Below are 17704 nucleotides of genomic sequence, written 5' to 3'. Positions count from 1 at the left end.
AGACTGTATACAAAGGAAATTCATTGTACCAGACATGGAAGGGTAAAATGTAAATAGCTATAAGAATGCCCCACATTCAACATGATCTTTCAGAATATACTGTACTTCAGACAATAACCTACACATGTATGCAATGCCAGCATATCAGTTTATCTCAGAGACTCTTCTTTCTGTTTTTGCTTCAGAACAGCAGTATTGCATCAAACTACATACTGAAAGGCTGCACGCAGAGAGACATACAGAGAGAACTCAAAGTATATACAGAGTCAGGAAAATCAGAAATCAGGAATAAAATAAACATGCATAAATATTTCAATACCAAAATTCTCATCTGTTGTTAAAACATTGTACAACACTGCACAGTGTTATCGTAATTTGATCAAACTTCGAAAAAGGTATATGTATAAAAGTACTTATACAAATAATTCTGTTACTGCTCTGTACAGCTACTATCATTATTACTATAACTAATATTGCTATCATAATCACTACAGTACCTTCTGTATACTTCATTGTCATTATCATTATCCACAGTTCCAATATTTCTGTATTATTACTGCTGCTATGCATCTCTGCTTGTGTTCTCCTTCTCTCATGCCCCACCCCCCTCTACCTCTCTCTCCTTGTCTCTCTCTCTCTCTCTCTCTCTCTCTCTCTCTCTCTCTCTCTCTCTCTCTCTCTCTCTCTCCCTCTCTCTCTCTCTCTCCTGCTCTCTCTCTCTCTCTCTCTCTCTCTCTCTCCCTCTCTCTCAACCCAACTGGTCAAGGCAGATGGCCGCCCATCTTGAGCCGGGGTCTGCTCCGAGGTTTCTGCCTTCTAAAAGGCAATTTTTCCTCGGCACTGTCACCAAGTGCTTGCTCAAGGGGGAATGTTGGGCTCTCTGTATTACAATTTAATTAAAGAGTTTGGTCTGACCTGCTCTAATTGGAAAGTGTCATGAGATAACTTTTGTTGTGACTTGGCGCTATATAAATAAACTGAATTGAATTGAATTATATATAATAATTTGTATACATTTTGTTTCCAATATTTTAATACTTTACTAAAATTTTGAATGCTTGGACTTGTAATCAAATATTTTAATAATGTGGTATTGTTACTTTTACTTTAGTAAATGACTTCTTCTACTGCTGGTTATTAGTTACAATTTGAGAAGACTTTGTTCAGATCACTTTTTTAGAAAGTGGTACCAAAATGTCAAATGTGAATGTGAGCAGTTATGTTTCTTGTCCACTTTGGAGCTTTGGAGACAAACTGCAGCTGGACATACAAACAGAGCAATAGACGACACTTTGGGCCTCTTTGTAGCAGTGAACACACCCACTGTTTTCTTTTCTTAACTGAAGCTAAACCTGCATTTACAGAAACTTTTTGGAGTGGTATTACGGTGAAAATAAAAACATTTTGAATAAAAACTTTAAAAGCTCGGTGCAGGTGGCTGTGGGTCTGTGTTATATCAAAATGTCATCTTTTGTGTGTATTCTGCATTTTCCCCATTCGTTATTTCTGCCAGCACAGAAGCAACAATAGAGCACGACAGGCTACATCCTTGAAAGAAAAAAAAAAGAAGACAATTTTCCCAAAAGTCACCAGCAATGTCAATTCACACATGCTTTTGAAAATGTGCCTCTTTGTGAGACCTGCTTAGGGATAACAGTGTGATGGCACCAAAGACCCTTAATAGCACAGGAGGGAAAAAGTTAATGTCAGTATACCCTGAATGGATCACATTCCTACAAAACACACAATTTCCAGCACCTGGTACGGCGTAGAGCCCACTTTAGGCAATAATTGCATATTGGTTGTGGAGGGGAAGGAAGTGGCATTCTGTGAATCGCCACCTTTAAAGAGGTTGACAGAGCAATCTTCTCTGAAATGCACTGGAGGAGCACTGAAGCACGCTTAGAGGGAGAGAGGGGAGGAGGAACTCAGAGAGATGGAAGGAAGAGAGGAGAGCAGCTTGTGAATGTTGCAGATCATTTGAATATTTGTCAAGGCATTAAGTCCCTGTTGTCTTGCTGTTGTGTTTCCAGGTTACATTTTGTGAAGTGGTTCCTAATGCTTTATTATTGCTTAAACAGAGGAACCATGCTGCATGCTGGATTTCCAGGAATTAAATCAGTTTCGTGGATTAATCTTGGGATTTAAAGCTACACTGAGCAAGATTTTCTGTAAAAATACGCCAATTTAAATGACCACATGGGGCTGCAGCAGAGAAAATTCCCAATAAACTGAAGATGATGGAGTTAAAAAAACACAACAAAACAAAACACACACTCACATATTCTGGTGCCTATGGCCGGGTACTAAGAGAAAGAAATGAAAGGAATATAATATTAACTGTGCTCCACAGCTTTTTAACAATACAGAAATTACAGGATACAGTCAGTAATGTGCAGGGACATTCAGCAGGAGAAAGCCAAAAGTCACAATAAGGGGGGGGCTGCAGGAGAGTTAAATGGGGGATGTGGAGACATGAGGCACAATGCTGCTTAAGGTCAGTCTGAGCCAAAAATCAAACTTCAAGTTAAATCTTAACACTCAGAAACACAAGATGATATCACTCGGTGCAGCTCTCACTTGCACTGAGTGGGGGGGATTTTTAACTGTAAAATCATTTCTGATTGATTTTCATTTCACTTCTTACAGACTCTCAAAGATGTGGTTGGGGTTTTAATTTAAAGACTTTAAGGCTAATAAAGCAGATTTCGATTTCCACACACTGAGACGATGGTTTTCACTGTCCCTGACTGTCACAGAACCAAAACAAGCTTCTTCTATAAAGAGCTCCTTGTTTAATCCAACTTTTCTCACTGCAAAAACTCTTTATGATGCATTTTATGGTTTCAGTACACTTTACCTGGCATTTACGAAGAATTTTACTGCATATGACTTCAACTGCTCCTCTTAAAACCTTCTGCAAGCTGGGTCCTCCTACAGTGCTTTGGTCTTTAAGTCACCAAATGAGTCCGAGTGGAAGAGAGAGAAGAAAAGTTAAGTACCTCTGCTAAGAGTGTGGTGAACTCTGAACTTTTTTGCCAGTGCACACTTGAGTGAGTGTGTGTGGGTGACTGTGTGTGACAGCAAAGGGTTAACCAAAGAATGCATGATGTCTGCTGGTGCCTCGGATAATTGAGCCATTTGTTGCAAGGTCACTGCAGATCAACCCCCTCTGAAACCTTGTGTAATCAACAACGTTGACCAGGAAGCACCAGGCAGGCTTTTATAACATCAGTAAATGAAGGAAACTGACTTGTTTTGGTGATTTCTCCATATTTACCCTTGATCTATTTTGGTAGGAAAACAGCTATTGGCTACTACTGCATACCAGTAGTTGGTGAACATATTGGAGAATTTAGCAGTTGATGAACCAAATATTTACCTAAGGGGCTGATAGAGACCAAAAACAGAACTAATAGACAGTGAAACTGGACTTAGATTCACCAATGTCAATGTTGTGTTCTGTTTCTGCTGCTTTCAAGGAGGCAGAAAAAGAAAAAAAAATCAGCTATTGCAGGATTTTGTTTGTTTGCTTGCTTTTAAATCTGTATTTGGCTTTAATTGAGTTTGGAGTTTTTAACTTCTGTTCATTTCAGAAGAAATTTCTGTCACTTTCTTACTCTATAATATTGGTGCATCTGCTTTGCAAGGAAGACATCTGAGACCAAATGACTTGACTATGATTTGTTGCAGTGGAGAATGTCTGATATTAATGATCAAATAATCACATATGACACTAACGGCATGATATCTCGTGATATTCCAGGACTGGATCAGTCACCTTTTCAAAAGAAGGAGGTACATAAACAGGAAAGTTTAGTAAATCCTCGCTCTAATTGACTTTATTGCCCCTGCAAACACAAGCTGCAGCTGAGCATGAGTGTCCTTTAAACAACCAGTATCATGGTCATAAAATCACCCTGATACGCTCTTCTGTACACACTGGGAGAAATGTTAAGTAGAGGCAGACAAATGTTAGCAACGGATGACAAAAAAACACTTTCTTTTGTTTAATTTTATAAAATCACACTTATTGAAGAATTCTTTCCAGCAAGAGTCATCAGCAGGCAGTTTGATATCACAGCACACAGGCTTTCATAACAATTCTGTCTCATACAGACTGCTGTCTGTCTGCAGTTACACTTAAACCAACCAGTCCTGGGATACTGACTCTCGTTATTGTGATGGAAAACAAAACAAGGGAATTTAATAAGGCATGCCGCTGCAATTTACTGTTCATTTGATTTTTATTGACTGACTTTTTATTTTTGTTGCCTCGCAGCAGGTAGTCCAAAACTGGATTTGACATTGGAAGGTTTTGCATTTTATGACTGACAAAACTTCGGTAATTACACGTAAACAAAATGCTATTGTGAATTATTTTTTGGCCACTTGAGGGCAACATAAACTAATATAATGTACATTGTCCAAAAAGTTTATAAGTGCCAGACAGATGACTATTTATATTCATTCAGCTGATACATCAGAATGTCTTTGGACCAAAATTTAATATTGACTCTCCTTTCGGCTCAGTTTTTGGTCTCCACCACCTCCTGAGAAAAGTCTCATTTTTAGCTGCAAGTGTTGTGTTTAGCTGTTAATCGGTACCTTAGTCTGTTTGAAGCTCGGTGCTGTACAGCTCATGTGCCGTGGTTGATGTTGAAAACTATATGTTTTGAGAGAGGAGGGCAATTGGTTGTTCTTTGTGGAGTTGGAAGTTTCTCATTGTGTCCTGTCCTCTAAACACACGGCATAGTTTTGCTGGGAATGAGGGAGAGGAGAGCAAAAGACAAGTTGCTAGTGTGTAGGTGAAACTTTCAGAAACAAAGAAGCATGATGTGTGTGCTTAAAGCCGATGCTCTATCTGTGCAGCGTCGTTGCCCTGTGCTTGTTTTCCTTTAACTGAGCGCTCAGTGGGTCAAACCTCTGAGCTCTAAGTTAAAAGCATTTGGAATAAAGACACTGAAAGCTTGGGGATTCGGGAAAAGAGGAGAACAGGAATAAAGAATGATGCCTGTAACTTTGTTTGTAGTGGTTATGTAAGAGAAACACAACAGGATGATATTTTTAAACTCTCCTGTGCAGAGGTAGAGGAACAAACATCATCTCCTTCAGCATATTTATCATTAATAAGTGTAGGAACTGCTTTACAGTGTTCACCAGTGTATTTCTGGAGGTGACATGTTGCTGTAAGATGTCTTTTATGAGTTGTTTTAGAGTTAATTATTCAGAGAGGTTATGAATTTACAATGAATTTGTGCTGAATTTGAATCTGTGATCGTACCATTAGCTCACAGGATCTGAAGTGCTGGACGTATGCGCTGTATGAAGAGTAGGCTGCTCGTTCAGCTCATTCATTCTTATATTCACTGATTAATTGATTAATCAGTTCAGTCATCAATTGTGTTGGTTTGTTTTCAACTGACTGACACTACAGTCCCAAGAGCCATGCTGTGCAGTCATAAAAATAAGAAGAGGGGAGGAAACAGGTCCTTGTTCTGTTGCTGTAATAAACAGTTCCATCTTAACTGTAGCAAATAAAAGTCTGTTTTATTCTTTAACGTCCAATTAGACAGGTGTTCAAAACGCATCAAGGCAAACAATAAAATTATCACCCACACTGTTCATTAAGGTCCATCACAGTTTACAAGCCAACTTAGCCGTTTCAACTCAACAAAGCCTGTCATTCATACTGACATTTCACATCCACTCACAGTGGTTTAGATAATCCAGCTAAACTTGTTGGCTTGTTTGCAACTCATCCAGTCATCTAATCACCTGCATTTCTTATCTAGTCCAGCACATTATGTTATTGCATTTTATCTGAGATCTTTTGAACTTTTTTAATTGCAGTTGGCAGTCAAGGGAGTTTTTTTTTTCCCAGAACCGACAGCTCCTGAAAACTACAAGCGCTATCTTGCTTATTGTTTGGGGAGTCCCTTTTTTGTCTTTGGAAAATTCATGATGAAATCTGTAAGACATCCTGATGTGTACATGACAAAGTCGGTATTTACGGGAAGTCAAGATAGTGTTGACAGTGACAGATAAAGAAACAGCCTGCAGGCACGCAGAGAAGAACCTTTGCTTTAATGTAGTGCACACATTAGCTTGGATGTTGTGTTGCGCCACTTTTTTAACATGCACGCACACACACACACACACACACACACAGTTGTGTTTCAGTCACATTTGGGGACATTACATAGACTTACATTAATTTTCTAGAGGCTTAACCACCACCTAACCATAACAATAAACATTACTTGCCTAATCCTAACCCTTACCTTAACCTAACCCCAACCTCAGCCTAACCTTAAAGCAAGTCTTCACACTATTATTTAATAATTTACATTGTGGGGACTTGCATTTTGTCCTACAGAAATATGTGTCCCCCCCCCCCCCCCCCCCTCTCTCTCTCTCTCTCTCCCTCTCTCCAGGGACATAAATATTTCAGAGCTGTTGTTATTTCCAGTCTGCTGGGCTGGACGTGCCCCTAGCAAAGGAGCTAACACCAGTTTCTAGAGAAGAGAAACACAAGTTCATGACCCATATAGTGGAAATAAAGTCAATATAAGGCAAGGCAAAAAAGGTAAGATTTTAGAAAGCTATTGGAGAGAAATTGATGATTGAGATTGATGAGATTGATGAACACTTGTTGGATGCTTCTGCATTCGTCAGTTTGTCATATCAGACGCTGCTTGGAAATGATACAAACATTTCTTTTCAAAACATGACATTTTAATTTTGGTCTCTTCATCCTATCAAGTTTGTTTCCCCCTGTGGTAACTATCTAAATATGCTTCCAAACGCCTGACATATTTATCACCGTATCTCTCTGATCCGAGGAAAGCTGTGCTGTGAAACACAACATAATTTCTTGCTCTCAAACGTCATGCAGCTCAGTAGCCTTGAAACTGCCAAGTGTGCTCCCTCATTTTCTGAGGGGTCACTCATCTGAATCACGCAGTTTCCCTGTCAACTGTTTGTGTTCAGGCCTGAGGATACCGAGCAGGGAAGACTTGTCCAATCTGACAGAGAAAAAAATAAAGTCTTTTGTTTTCTCAAAAGCGTTTAGGGCTCTGCAGCCATCATAGAGAGGTAACATATTTTGGAAACTGACAAGAGCGAGTAAAAAAAAGATACATCTCATGACAGAGCCACCATTTGACAGGAAAAACTGATCTGTTGAAAACACGTCAGGGCTTAATAGCAAAGTAATAAAATAATTTCAAATCTTTCAAAAGAAGCTTTCTTTATGTTCAAGTGGTTTGCTAAATCTTTACATATACTTCTATATTATTTAGATATACAAATGGAACATGCCTTTTGTGTTCTTTTAGATCTGTTTTGGTCTCCACCAACTTCTCAAAGAAATAGTTATGGTACAGGGACAGTGGATTGTTATTATTATTATTTTACCTTTTAGCTAAAAGCAGTCATGTGCTGTGACTGAATATGATACTGAGGAGAGCTGTGGCCATAAAACCAGACAACAAACTGAAAGACACTCAAGCATTCTGCACTGGCCTCTTTTTTGTTTCACTCATTTTAAAGGTGCAGTGTCTAAGAACATGTGAGTCTTACACACTGCAAAGTGTCAGTAGCTGACAACCTTGGAGTCTCACTCCAAGGTTGGCGGCTGGCCAATCCCGCAAACCCAAACCAAAAGTTATTTACACTATTTTTGTTGAAAATGAAAAAATGTTCACAGAGCAGTAAATTGATAACAGAATTTTTTGCAGTGCATTTTCTGGGAGACATCCAGAGCACTGCAATGCATTTCGGCTGAGCAGAAGACTGGTTTATGAGTGGAGTGTGTGCCACCATCCAATCACCTCAATGAAATATTATTCTATAAATAAATGGACACACTAATCAGCTGTGAATGCTACCAAGGTACATGCCAGGTTTCATCTGCTTTTGCACAGCTTATCATCACCCACAGAAACAGAAATTGATCATGTGTCTGAGTTATTTCTGCACTTTGTGGCTCATGAGCACACACACACACACACACACACACACAGAGAGAGAGAGAGAAGAAAACTCTTGGAGTGCCAGCATTGCCCCTTCCTGTGATTGCAAATTAGTGCTTACAGGCCTGTAGCTTCGGGTACCATGATTGCCAATTATGTATTACTCAGCCTCTATTCAGAAAGTGAGTGAAGTGCTAGTGCATGAGTTATCACGGTCAGCATCCTCATTGTTCATTATTACCACATTATCATTCTAGGTGGTGAAATATTGATTTTGCTTGTCATTGTGTAGAAGTCACTCCCATATTATGACGCAGTATGTGCTCTGCAGGGACGTGTGTGCACATTTTGAGAGGTGGAGGCTGAATTTTAAAAGAGTCCAGTCCCACCCCCCACCCATCCCATGACTGCTTTGTCTCCTCGCCTCATTCTGGGGTCAACCATACTACATCTAATGAAATGCCATGTCAGGACACCCATCTCTCATCTCTGATGTGTTTGCACACACATACATTTATGTCTGTGTGTCACACATGGCGTGTTATTTACTGGATTTTGTATATTTTGTTGAATAGACCCTTTTCACAGCAGATGTAATTAATATTATTAATAACAAGTGGATTCCTGATATTGTGCAAACTGGCTCACAGTCTTGTCCTACTGGAGCTGAGCCATCCTTTAGGATATTTATTTCACCTGTGCTTTTAGTGCTGTAGTAAGTCAAAATGTCTGCTGTGTTCCTGTGACTGCAACAGTTACATTTTCTTTGTTTTGATGGTGGTTTTCCTTTCCTTTATTGTCCAGCCAGGAGGGTCGAAAACAGGCTGTTGTCAAACCATGTCGTTAAAAATAATAAAATAAAAATGAATAATAATTGCTTAAATTCCTGCTTTTTTCACAGTTTTAGACTACGTGTATTTTATTTGTGAAAAGTTTTTCTATAGCTGCTTTTGTTTGGCAAATAGCTTTGCTGGATGGAGGGATATTCAGAAATGCAGAATCTTTTCAACTTGTAAATTAACTTATGAAAAAAACTACCAAATTTCAGCTATTGTATGCCTTGTAATGTTGAGTTTTGAAACAATTTGAAACAATATCAGGTCCTAATCCTGCTCAGGGCTGAATATAGAATTAGATCTGCAAACAACAGCCTGTCTGCATTTTAACTATATGCATAAAAAAATGATCATATTGAAAAGCAAATTCACAAAATGCGCTATGGTGGGTTAACTATACATTTGTATCAAAATTTTACATTTGTAACAAAAGATATAGGAACAAACTTTTGGAGGTCATGTAGAAGAACTGGCTGCTGGAAGTTTCAGTCATCATTATTCAGCTGCTGGCTGCTGCTTTGAAACCAGCTTTATAGCAAAGCTTTTTTGGCTGCCTCTCCAGCCTTTTCTTTCTTTGTGTTTCTAACCTTTATTTGCCAGCAGTATAAACAATGTGTGCAACACCCAATATGAACCTTTATTTATAAAGACACATTAGTCTTGGTTAAGTTAGCCTTTTTGTGTTAAGTAAATATGAGCTCCGAGATGTCTAATACAACAATGATTTCCAAAGTAAGAGCATAAATACTGACTAAAGAACAAGTAGCAGATGTTTCCCAAAGTTTCTGCACATTATAGAGATCCCTAACAGTTAATAACAAAACAACACCCAAAACAAATACAGTCTCCTTTATGCTAATTAGCCGACTAATGAGAAAGAGCAAATAAAACTCAGTTGAAGCCTATCATGTGAAATGTATAGTGGTCAAGAAAGCTCAAAACACACGCAAATTAGAAAACTGTGACACAAGTTGAAGACACACGTGCAGCATTTAGGAAACACAACACGACACACTGCAGAACAGCAAATGCTGAAAAAGACAAAGGATGTGTTTCCAGAGGACGGAGTTCTGAACAGAACAAGTCTTGGACACACTTGTTGCTATGGTTTGTGACTCGTGGCGTTATTGAAGGTCCGTGTGACATCTGTTTGTGTTTCTGTTCTGGACCGACATCATGCTAGTGCTCTGCTGCACTGCTGCTGCACGCACCAACCCAACTTCAGCAATTTTATGAGTCACAAACAACGACACAGTAGCAACAGCAAGCTAGTCCAAGACTTGTTCAGTGCTTTGTGTCCTCTGGAGACATGTCCTTTATTTGTGTTTCCAGCATTTCATGCTGTGTGTATTTCGCACATCTGTGCTGTTCCTAAATACTGTGCATGAATTTGATGAAGATGTTTTTTGCTTGTGTTTTGTCTATTGGCATGTGTTTCCTGAGGATGCAGTGCGTTTGGCTCTCTGAGCTGGTAACTGCCATCCATAGCTTATGTGTTACAACACTCTGAATCAGCAGCCAAGTCAGAGAAAAGAAACACCAAACAGAGAAAACATGGACCACTACAACTCTCTTTTCTAAAGTAAGCTTACTGTTACCAGCCAAACCCCAATCACCAAATGTGCGTCATAATGCTGTTAATAATAAGGTAGAGAATATTTCTAAATATTCACAGAAGAAGGAACAATCACAGCGACTCATGCTGATCCAGCCTCTTGAGGACTCTGAGAGGCACCAGTTGCTATTTAGTCAGCAATAAAACAAGCAGACAAAAAAAATGCTGTAATTCTGTGAATGTGAGATGCAGATGGTAGAAGAGAATATACACATCGATCTCAGTGTGAAATAAAAGAATAAACAGCAACATGCAGCTTTGCAGTTCTCCTGTTGGGGAAGTGAGTTTGTAACTTGGCTCCTGCTGATGCTGGAATGGCAGGCAGATTGGAGTGTACTCATGTTTGAGCACTTTCTAAGAACTGGCCACATAATGTGAGTGTCTGTGTGCAATGTGGTATAAAAGTATGCCTGTACCTCTTAAGCCCATGACTAAAGGCTTTATTCTTATTGAGAAAAGATTTTTGAGACCAAATTCTAATAAACAGGGATGTTCTACTGCTGGTGATAAAACGTTTCTAGTAGCTGTGTGAGAACTGCTAACAATCACAGACCTTACCAGTGTTCATTATTATCACTTTCTTAGTTTACCGTGTTAGGATACAAACAATTGTTGTCTCGCACCAAACACACGGTTCACCAGCTTCGGGTTATTGTAATGTCATTGGATTTGCAAGTGCTTGGTCTAAAGCTAACGTATTAGAGAATTTGCAATTATGACCTGATAATAGTGTGAACTGAAAAGTGATCACCAAAGTTAACTCGTTGTTCTCCCCCCAGATTTCATGACAATCCAATGAGATATTTCAGTCTGGATCAAAGTGGTGCACTGACTGACCCATAACTTGAGCCATGCAGTCAGCATGTCAGCATGTTTCACAAGTTTCACAAATGGAAGTGGGAAATGGGCACCCATAGTAAAGTATCATATAAAACCCTTTAAGAACTTAAACATTCCAATAATCATAGTTTAATTTAACCAGATAATGTATCATTAAGCCATTTTTTAAAGTTTATTGATGCAATTGTTCGCTCCTGACCATGTGGACAACCAGATTTTTTGAAATCATGATGGGAGCAGTGGTTTGAGAAAACATGCCCAGATTCTGGAGAAGTACTGCAACTCAAAGGACAGTTTTATTGGTTGGTTAGAAATGGGAAATCCCGAGCTCCACATGTACAATATAACCACATGCATGGTCAATCCAAACAAACTGGAGATGTGCTGAGCATCACATGTTGTGAGCACGAAACAATTTTTCCTACTAAATAACTACCAGACATGAAATATTGAGTTGAACTGGCTCATAAAAACAATTGCAACCAAACTCCTTGAATGTCTTTAAATTTCATACTATTCCTTAGCTGAAACAGACAATTTGAAGCTTTTAACCCTCAACCAGAAAGTAATTTATGGATAAATCAATGATGAAAATAATCATTCAATGCAGCCCTATAATTAGCCTGAGTAGGACAGAAAATACAAGACATGGGCAGTCTGTCTTCCTGCTGTCCTTTTCTTGCTTATTTGTTGAGGAGCATTAGCAGATGAAGTATCATGTAAGACTGATCAGTGCTTGTGATAACTCTGGAGGCCAGTTCAGTATGTGGATTTGTTTATCTCTTCCCTGCATCCACAGGGCCATTCTGCATGGTAAAATCAACAGAACAGGTTCTGCCAACCTGTACGTGTTTTCACTGAAGGAAGCTGACAAAATGTTCAATAATGTCAATCCAGATGCAATATTCACTGTTTTAAAGGCTCTGCAGGGAATCAAGCTTCATTTGTTACAGAATTGACAGCAGACAGCTGGTAAGTATAGAGAGGGTTTTGTTTTCCCCAATTAGCAGGCTTGCCACTGGTGTAGTAGTATTTTTCCAATACTGTTGTTATCTCCATGGAGTGCTACTTTTACTCTTTGATAAACCTAACAAAAAGGTCATTATAATTTTCCTATAATATTCCAAGAGGGGCATGGAAATGTACACACTTGTCTTATGGCAACATGCACTGTGCTGGACTGATATCTGGTTGGGAGTCCAGCTATGTTGGTTATAATAAATAACTGCACTCTGCAGTATGCTACACTGAGACTGTGATGTTACAAGAGTCGTCCATATCATTTCCTTGTGTGAACCCAACCTGATGTGCTGATTGTGTGAGTTGTGTCGTGCTTCTGACTGAGTCAATCCACAGTCATCCTGCTTCATCAAACAGCGTCACCATACTTGTCGGTTAGACAGTGTGCTTACTCTGTGTGAATGTGTCGTTGAGGGTAGAATTTGCAGGCTGGTACAACCCTGTTTCCTAGACATTACTATTGTTGAATTACAATAATTGTTTTAAATCTCTTTCTTTATTATGTTGAGCTGGTTGGTTGGTGCTGGGTTTACAGAGGGCAGGACTCGTATCTACTGCACTCACTGCTATACTACAGCTCAGCTCTACTCGACTCGCTGATCGTCATAGCGACCTGACATCTTTAACACAAACAGGAGCAGGATCATGATCTTTCAGTAACCATAGCTAAGTGCAGTGAGGGCCTAAATAAAACCATAAAATGTGCAACAATGCTGAAGTACAAGGTTGTATTGACTGAATATTTTGGCAGACAAATACGTTATCAGTGAACATTTTGCAGATAATTTCCAGTTAATTTATAACATATATATATATATATCCATCCATTCATTTTCTATACCACTTATCCGTCAGGGTCGCGGGGGAGCTGGAGCCTATCCCAGCTGACTACGGGCGAGAGGCGGGGTTCACCCTGGACTGGTCGCCAGTCAATCAGAGGGCCAACACACAAAGACAGACAACCACACACTCTCACACTCACACCGAGGGACAATTTAGAGTAGCCAATTAACCTAATGTGCATGTTTTTGGTATTGTGGGAGGAAGCCGGAGTACCCGGAGAAAACCCACGCAGGCACAGGGAGAACATGCAAACTCCACATAGAAGGGCCCAGACCGGGATTCGAACCTGGGTCCCAGGTTCGAATCCTCGAATCCCTCTTGCTATGAGGCGACAGTGCAAACCACTGCACCACCGTGCCGGTGGTGCATATATATAATTAAATAAACATAATACAATTTATAATCAAGACTGGGTTGCTGTAATGTGCGTACACACATCAGCAGGTGACATTGTCAGTTATTACAACCTACTGCAGTTACACCTCAAACAAAAAGTAATTCTTTTGGGAGCTATAAATAAGATGTAAGATCAGCATCCTCAAGTTAGATCAAAACACACCAACCTGCAAGCCCCATGTGCATCCCTGCTGGATGGAAGAAAAAAAAAACTTGAAAAATCTCACACTTCTGCTGCAGTTTGCTCACTTGCACATTTCCTTTCTAAAGGGAATCAGAATCAGAATTCCTTTATTAATCCCTGGAGGGAAATTCTTGTTTCTACAGACAATTGCACATGCAGTATTCCCGACCAAGAAAGGAGAAAAGTGCAGAGTATATAAATAGGATAAACCAAAACTAAAATCTCAAGTACAGTAGTATTTACAAAAACTGTATTCAAAAAATTTTTTAAGAAAATTTAAAAATACAGGTATGTACAATGTGTAAAAGTAGCCAATATGTACATTGTATAAACAGTGAGTGTGTCCGTCACAGTGCTGAGTTTAACAGTTTGATGGCGACAGGCAGGAATGATTTCCTGTGTCGCTCTGTGGTGCATCGTGGCAGTATGAGTCTGTTGCTGAACGAGCTCCTGTAGCCGATCAGCACATTGTGGAGAGGGTGAGAGGGAAGGTCCAGTATAGTTCTTATTTTGGACAACATCCTCCTCTCAGACACCACTGTCAGAGAGTCCAGTTCCTCTCCCACAACATGGCTGGCCTTCTTGATGATTCTGTTGAGTCTGTTTGTGTCCCTCACCCTCAGGCAGCTGCCCCAGCAGGCAACGGCATATGTGATGGCACTGGACACCACCGACTCGTAGAACATCCTCAGCATCGTCCTGCAGATGTTGAAGGACCTCAGCCGCCTCAGAAAGTAGAGGCGGCTCTGGCCCTTTCTGTAGACCATGTCCACGTTCTTGCACCAGTCCAGTTTGTGGTCTAAGTACACCCCCAGGTATTTGTACTCCTCCACCACCTCCACAGTGTCCCCTTTGATGTTGATAGGGGTCACTGGAGCCTTAGTCCTCCTCAGGTCCACCACCAGTTCCTTGGTCTTTGTCACATTGAGCTGTAGGTGGTTTTTCCCGCTCCATGTGACAAAGTTGTCCACTACCGTCCTGTACTCTCTCTCATCCCCCCCAGTAATACACCCAACCACTGCAGAGTCATCAGAAAATTTCTGAAGATGGCAGGACTCTGTGCAGTGCGTAAAGTCTGTGGTGTAAATAGTGAAGAGGAAGGGAGAGAGGACAGTCCCCTGTGGAGCCCCGGTGTTGCTGATCACTTCATCACTTATGTAAGAACTTATGTAAGAAATCTAATTTTGTTCTGCAGCTGAACCACCCAGCAAACCACAAGTAAAGGTACTTCTCATATCTGAATAATCAGCACTGATCTTCAAACATGACTCAGAGACTTTCAAATTAAAAAAAAAAAAAACACACACACTCAGGAAGCAGGATAGTGGAAAAGAAAAAAATATTGACAAAAGTGAAACACACACCTGTCTGCTGCTTGGTGACAAAGACAACATCTGGCATATCATCTGTGAGGAGACACAGCTGGAGCATGGAAGGAACCACCTCCAGTGCTCCATTTATTATTTTACAGCACATCCATAAACATACAGAATTACACTTGATAACGTTCCATAAGCAATTCTGTTGAGTACAAGACGCTGATATCATTGATTGAAAGTTTTTGCTCAGCTGCTGTCCGAACCAATCTATTAACAACCTTAGGCAGATGTCGCAATTACAAAAAAATCTTCAAAAACGAAAAGCCAGAATGAAAACACAGCATGCAAGACAAAACAACCCAGGAGTGTTAGAATACAGAAAAATAAAAAATAGAAAATTCTCAAATTATATTTGCCTATACTATTTAATTGCTAGCGTCACAGCCAGCCTTAGTAATGGTTGTTAGACTGCTGTTTTTAATACTTTATTTTTATGACGAGGACAGTGGCAGAGGAAAAAGAGGAACGTCTGAAGTGTTTCGAAACTCATGACACATATCAGTCAATTTAATCAAGATAATCCACTTATCAGTATTGCTTTGTATGGAGTCATATTAAAAAAAAGGTTTTATCTTTGAAAAGCAAACTTATTCTTCCCCTAATATTTTGCACTGTTTCAAAACTAAACTGTAAAATGAAAGATTTTAGCTTCTTTTGCGTTGTTTTCTAGGGGATCTAATTTGAAAAACGCGCCAAGTCACACCTGATCATTTTACCTGAAAATGTTACAAGAGCCAGAATCAAATATATCGGTGCTACTGGAAATAGATAGATAGATAGATAGACAGATATTTTAACCAAAACACACATAACAATTATTTAAAGTCAAGTAAAAGAGGTATAAAATTTAAAGAATCACATGTCAAACAAATAAATGAAAACCTGAAGAAAGTCAAGTCAAGACTTGAGTGATGGTAAAACTACGTGCTGTAGAAAGCAAATTGTCTGCAGAGATTTCTGGTGTATTTATTATTTTATTAATCACATTTTAATAATCAAATTGATAAATACATATTTACCGTTTGTAGGAATATAAAGTAATGGTTAAATAATCAGAATGACGTTTATGGTCAAGTTGGTTTCCACAACAAGGAATTTGCCTTGGTAAAAGTAAGAATCTGAAATATAAATATCCAATCAAAATATGTCAAAGTATTACAAAATGGAGAGCTGTGCTGTTTTATGTGTGATTCTATGGAAAAGACAATAAATAAATGAAATTATCTTCACACTTTTAAATTGGACCGCCTCGTTACATTTTACTAATGGCGACAAGAGGATGAAACTCAAAATCCCATAAGGCCTTGCGCCGCTCATTTGTGTGTGTGCTGTGCATGAAGCGGGGAGAAATGAGAAAAGTGTCGGGAGGCGGAGAGTCAGTCGGCTCGCTGTGGAGCTGTGGAGCTGTGTCGGGCAGCAGGAGGAGCCGACGCCGACAGAAAAGACCGATTCAAAGACATGAACGGTGCTTAAATGTAGAAATTCTTGCTTTGAATTACACTGGAGGACGCGGTCGGATGCTACACCAGGAGCTTTTTTAACGTGGACAGAAAGGGTGTCGACTGTACGGACACAGCAGCACCCCCCTCAAATTAAACACCAAGAGGAATCGGCAAGAGGTGAGGGGGGGAAAACCGTTTGGGGATTTGAGAGACATTTGAAACTAAAGCGAAAATCGTGCAAAGCTCCACAATCGGCTAAAATGAAGTTTAAGAAACAGTTTTTGGAAGGCTGCGATCATACGACAGTTTTCTTATTTTTGGGAGGGGGGGTTTCTGTTGGAAACATGCAACTGTTAGCTCGTCTGGACGGTTTTAAAGCCCCCCCATAGGTGTAGATCGTATCCCATCTGAAATGGGTGAGGTTTGTGTGGCCATACAAAAGACTTGTGCTGCCTTCTCAGTCACCGGAGTGAATTGGTGTTGTTTGCTGTGAGAGGTTATTTGTCGCCTTCCGCCTCCAAACGGCAGTCCTTGTATCAATTTAGGATTTAGATGTGAAGCTTTGTGTTGAAGGCGCCTTGGGGAAGCAGAAAGGTGGTGGGGCATCAGCCCGTGCAGAACCTTGTTATTTGGCAGCGTTACAAAGTAACCAGCAAGACTGTGCGTGTGTGTGTGTGTGTGTATCTTTGTGTGTTTTCATGGCTGTACAGGCAGGACTAGGCAGTGATGAAGGGCTAAATAAAACGGTGGTTAAACTGCAGTAAGCCAAAAAAAAAAAAAAAAATTCAAGTGAAGCTTGACTTTTATCCACTCAACACATTTCTTTATCACAGGTAAGTCATAAATAGTCCGCATTGAACTCCGCGAGATCTCTGTTACCTTAAGAAGCTGTTAAATCTTTTAGTTAAGGTAAGGTTACCTTCCATTTCCAGCCGTGTTTCGACCCCTGCAAGTGCAGGAAAGGGGGGTCCTCTTCTCACACACACACTCACACACACACACACACACATTTCAGGACGGATGTGGACTGTTTGGGATTTAAAGCCACATAGGAAGGAAGGGGGGATCAGTGGATAGACTAGAGAAACTGGACGAAACCCTGCCAAGATTTTAGTTGCAAGGCAGGCAGGCAGGCAGTGATGTGGGCTGCTGAGGATAAAAGCACAGAAAAAA

The 17704-nt window shown here is 40.0% G+C and overlaps 1 protein-coding gene across 2 annotated transcripts in view; it reads left to right on the top strand.

The window, feature by feature from the left end:
• The first annotated feature begins 16424 nt into the window (after positions 1-16424).
• ankrd50 (ankyrin repeat domain 50) overlaps positions 16425-17704 on the top strand; it is a 36440-nt gene continuing 35160 nt past the window's right edge. For both annotated transcript variants that reach the window (XM_046405800.1, XM_046405799.1), the window contains exon 1: positions 16425-16708. The gene's annotated coding sequence lies outside the window, so the exon portion shown is untranslated. The remainder of the gene's footprint in view (positions 16709-17704) is intronic.

Source organism: Scatophagus argus, chromosome 12 (genome assembly GCF_020382885.2).
Source record: "Scatophagus argus isolate fScaArg1 chromosome 12, fScaArg1.pri, whole genome shotgun sequence".
Classification (NCBI taxonomy): Eukaryota; Metazoa; Chordata; class Actinopteri; family Scatophagidae; genus Scatophagus; species Scatophagus argus.
The sequence above is the reverse complement of the archived record's forward strand: the minus strand, read 5'-3'. Positions and strand labels throughout refer to the sequence as shown.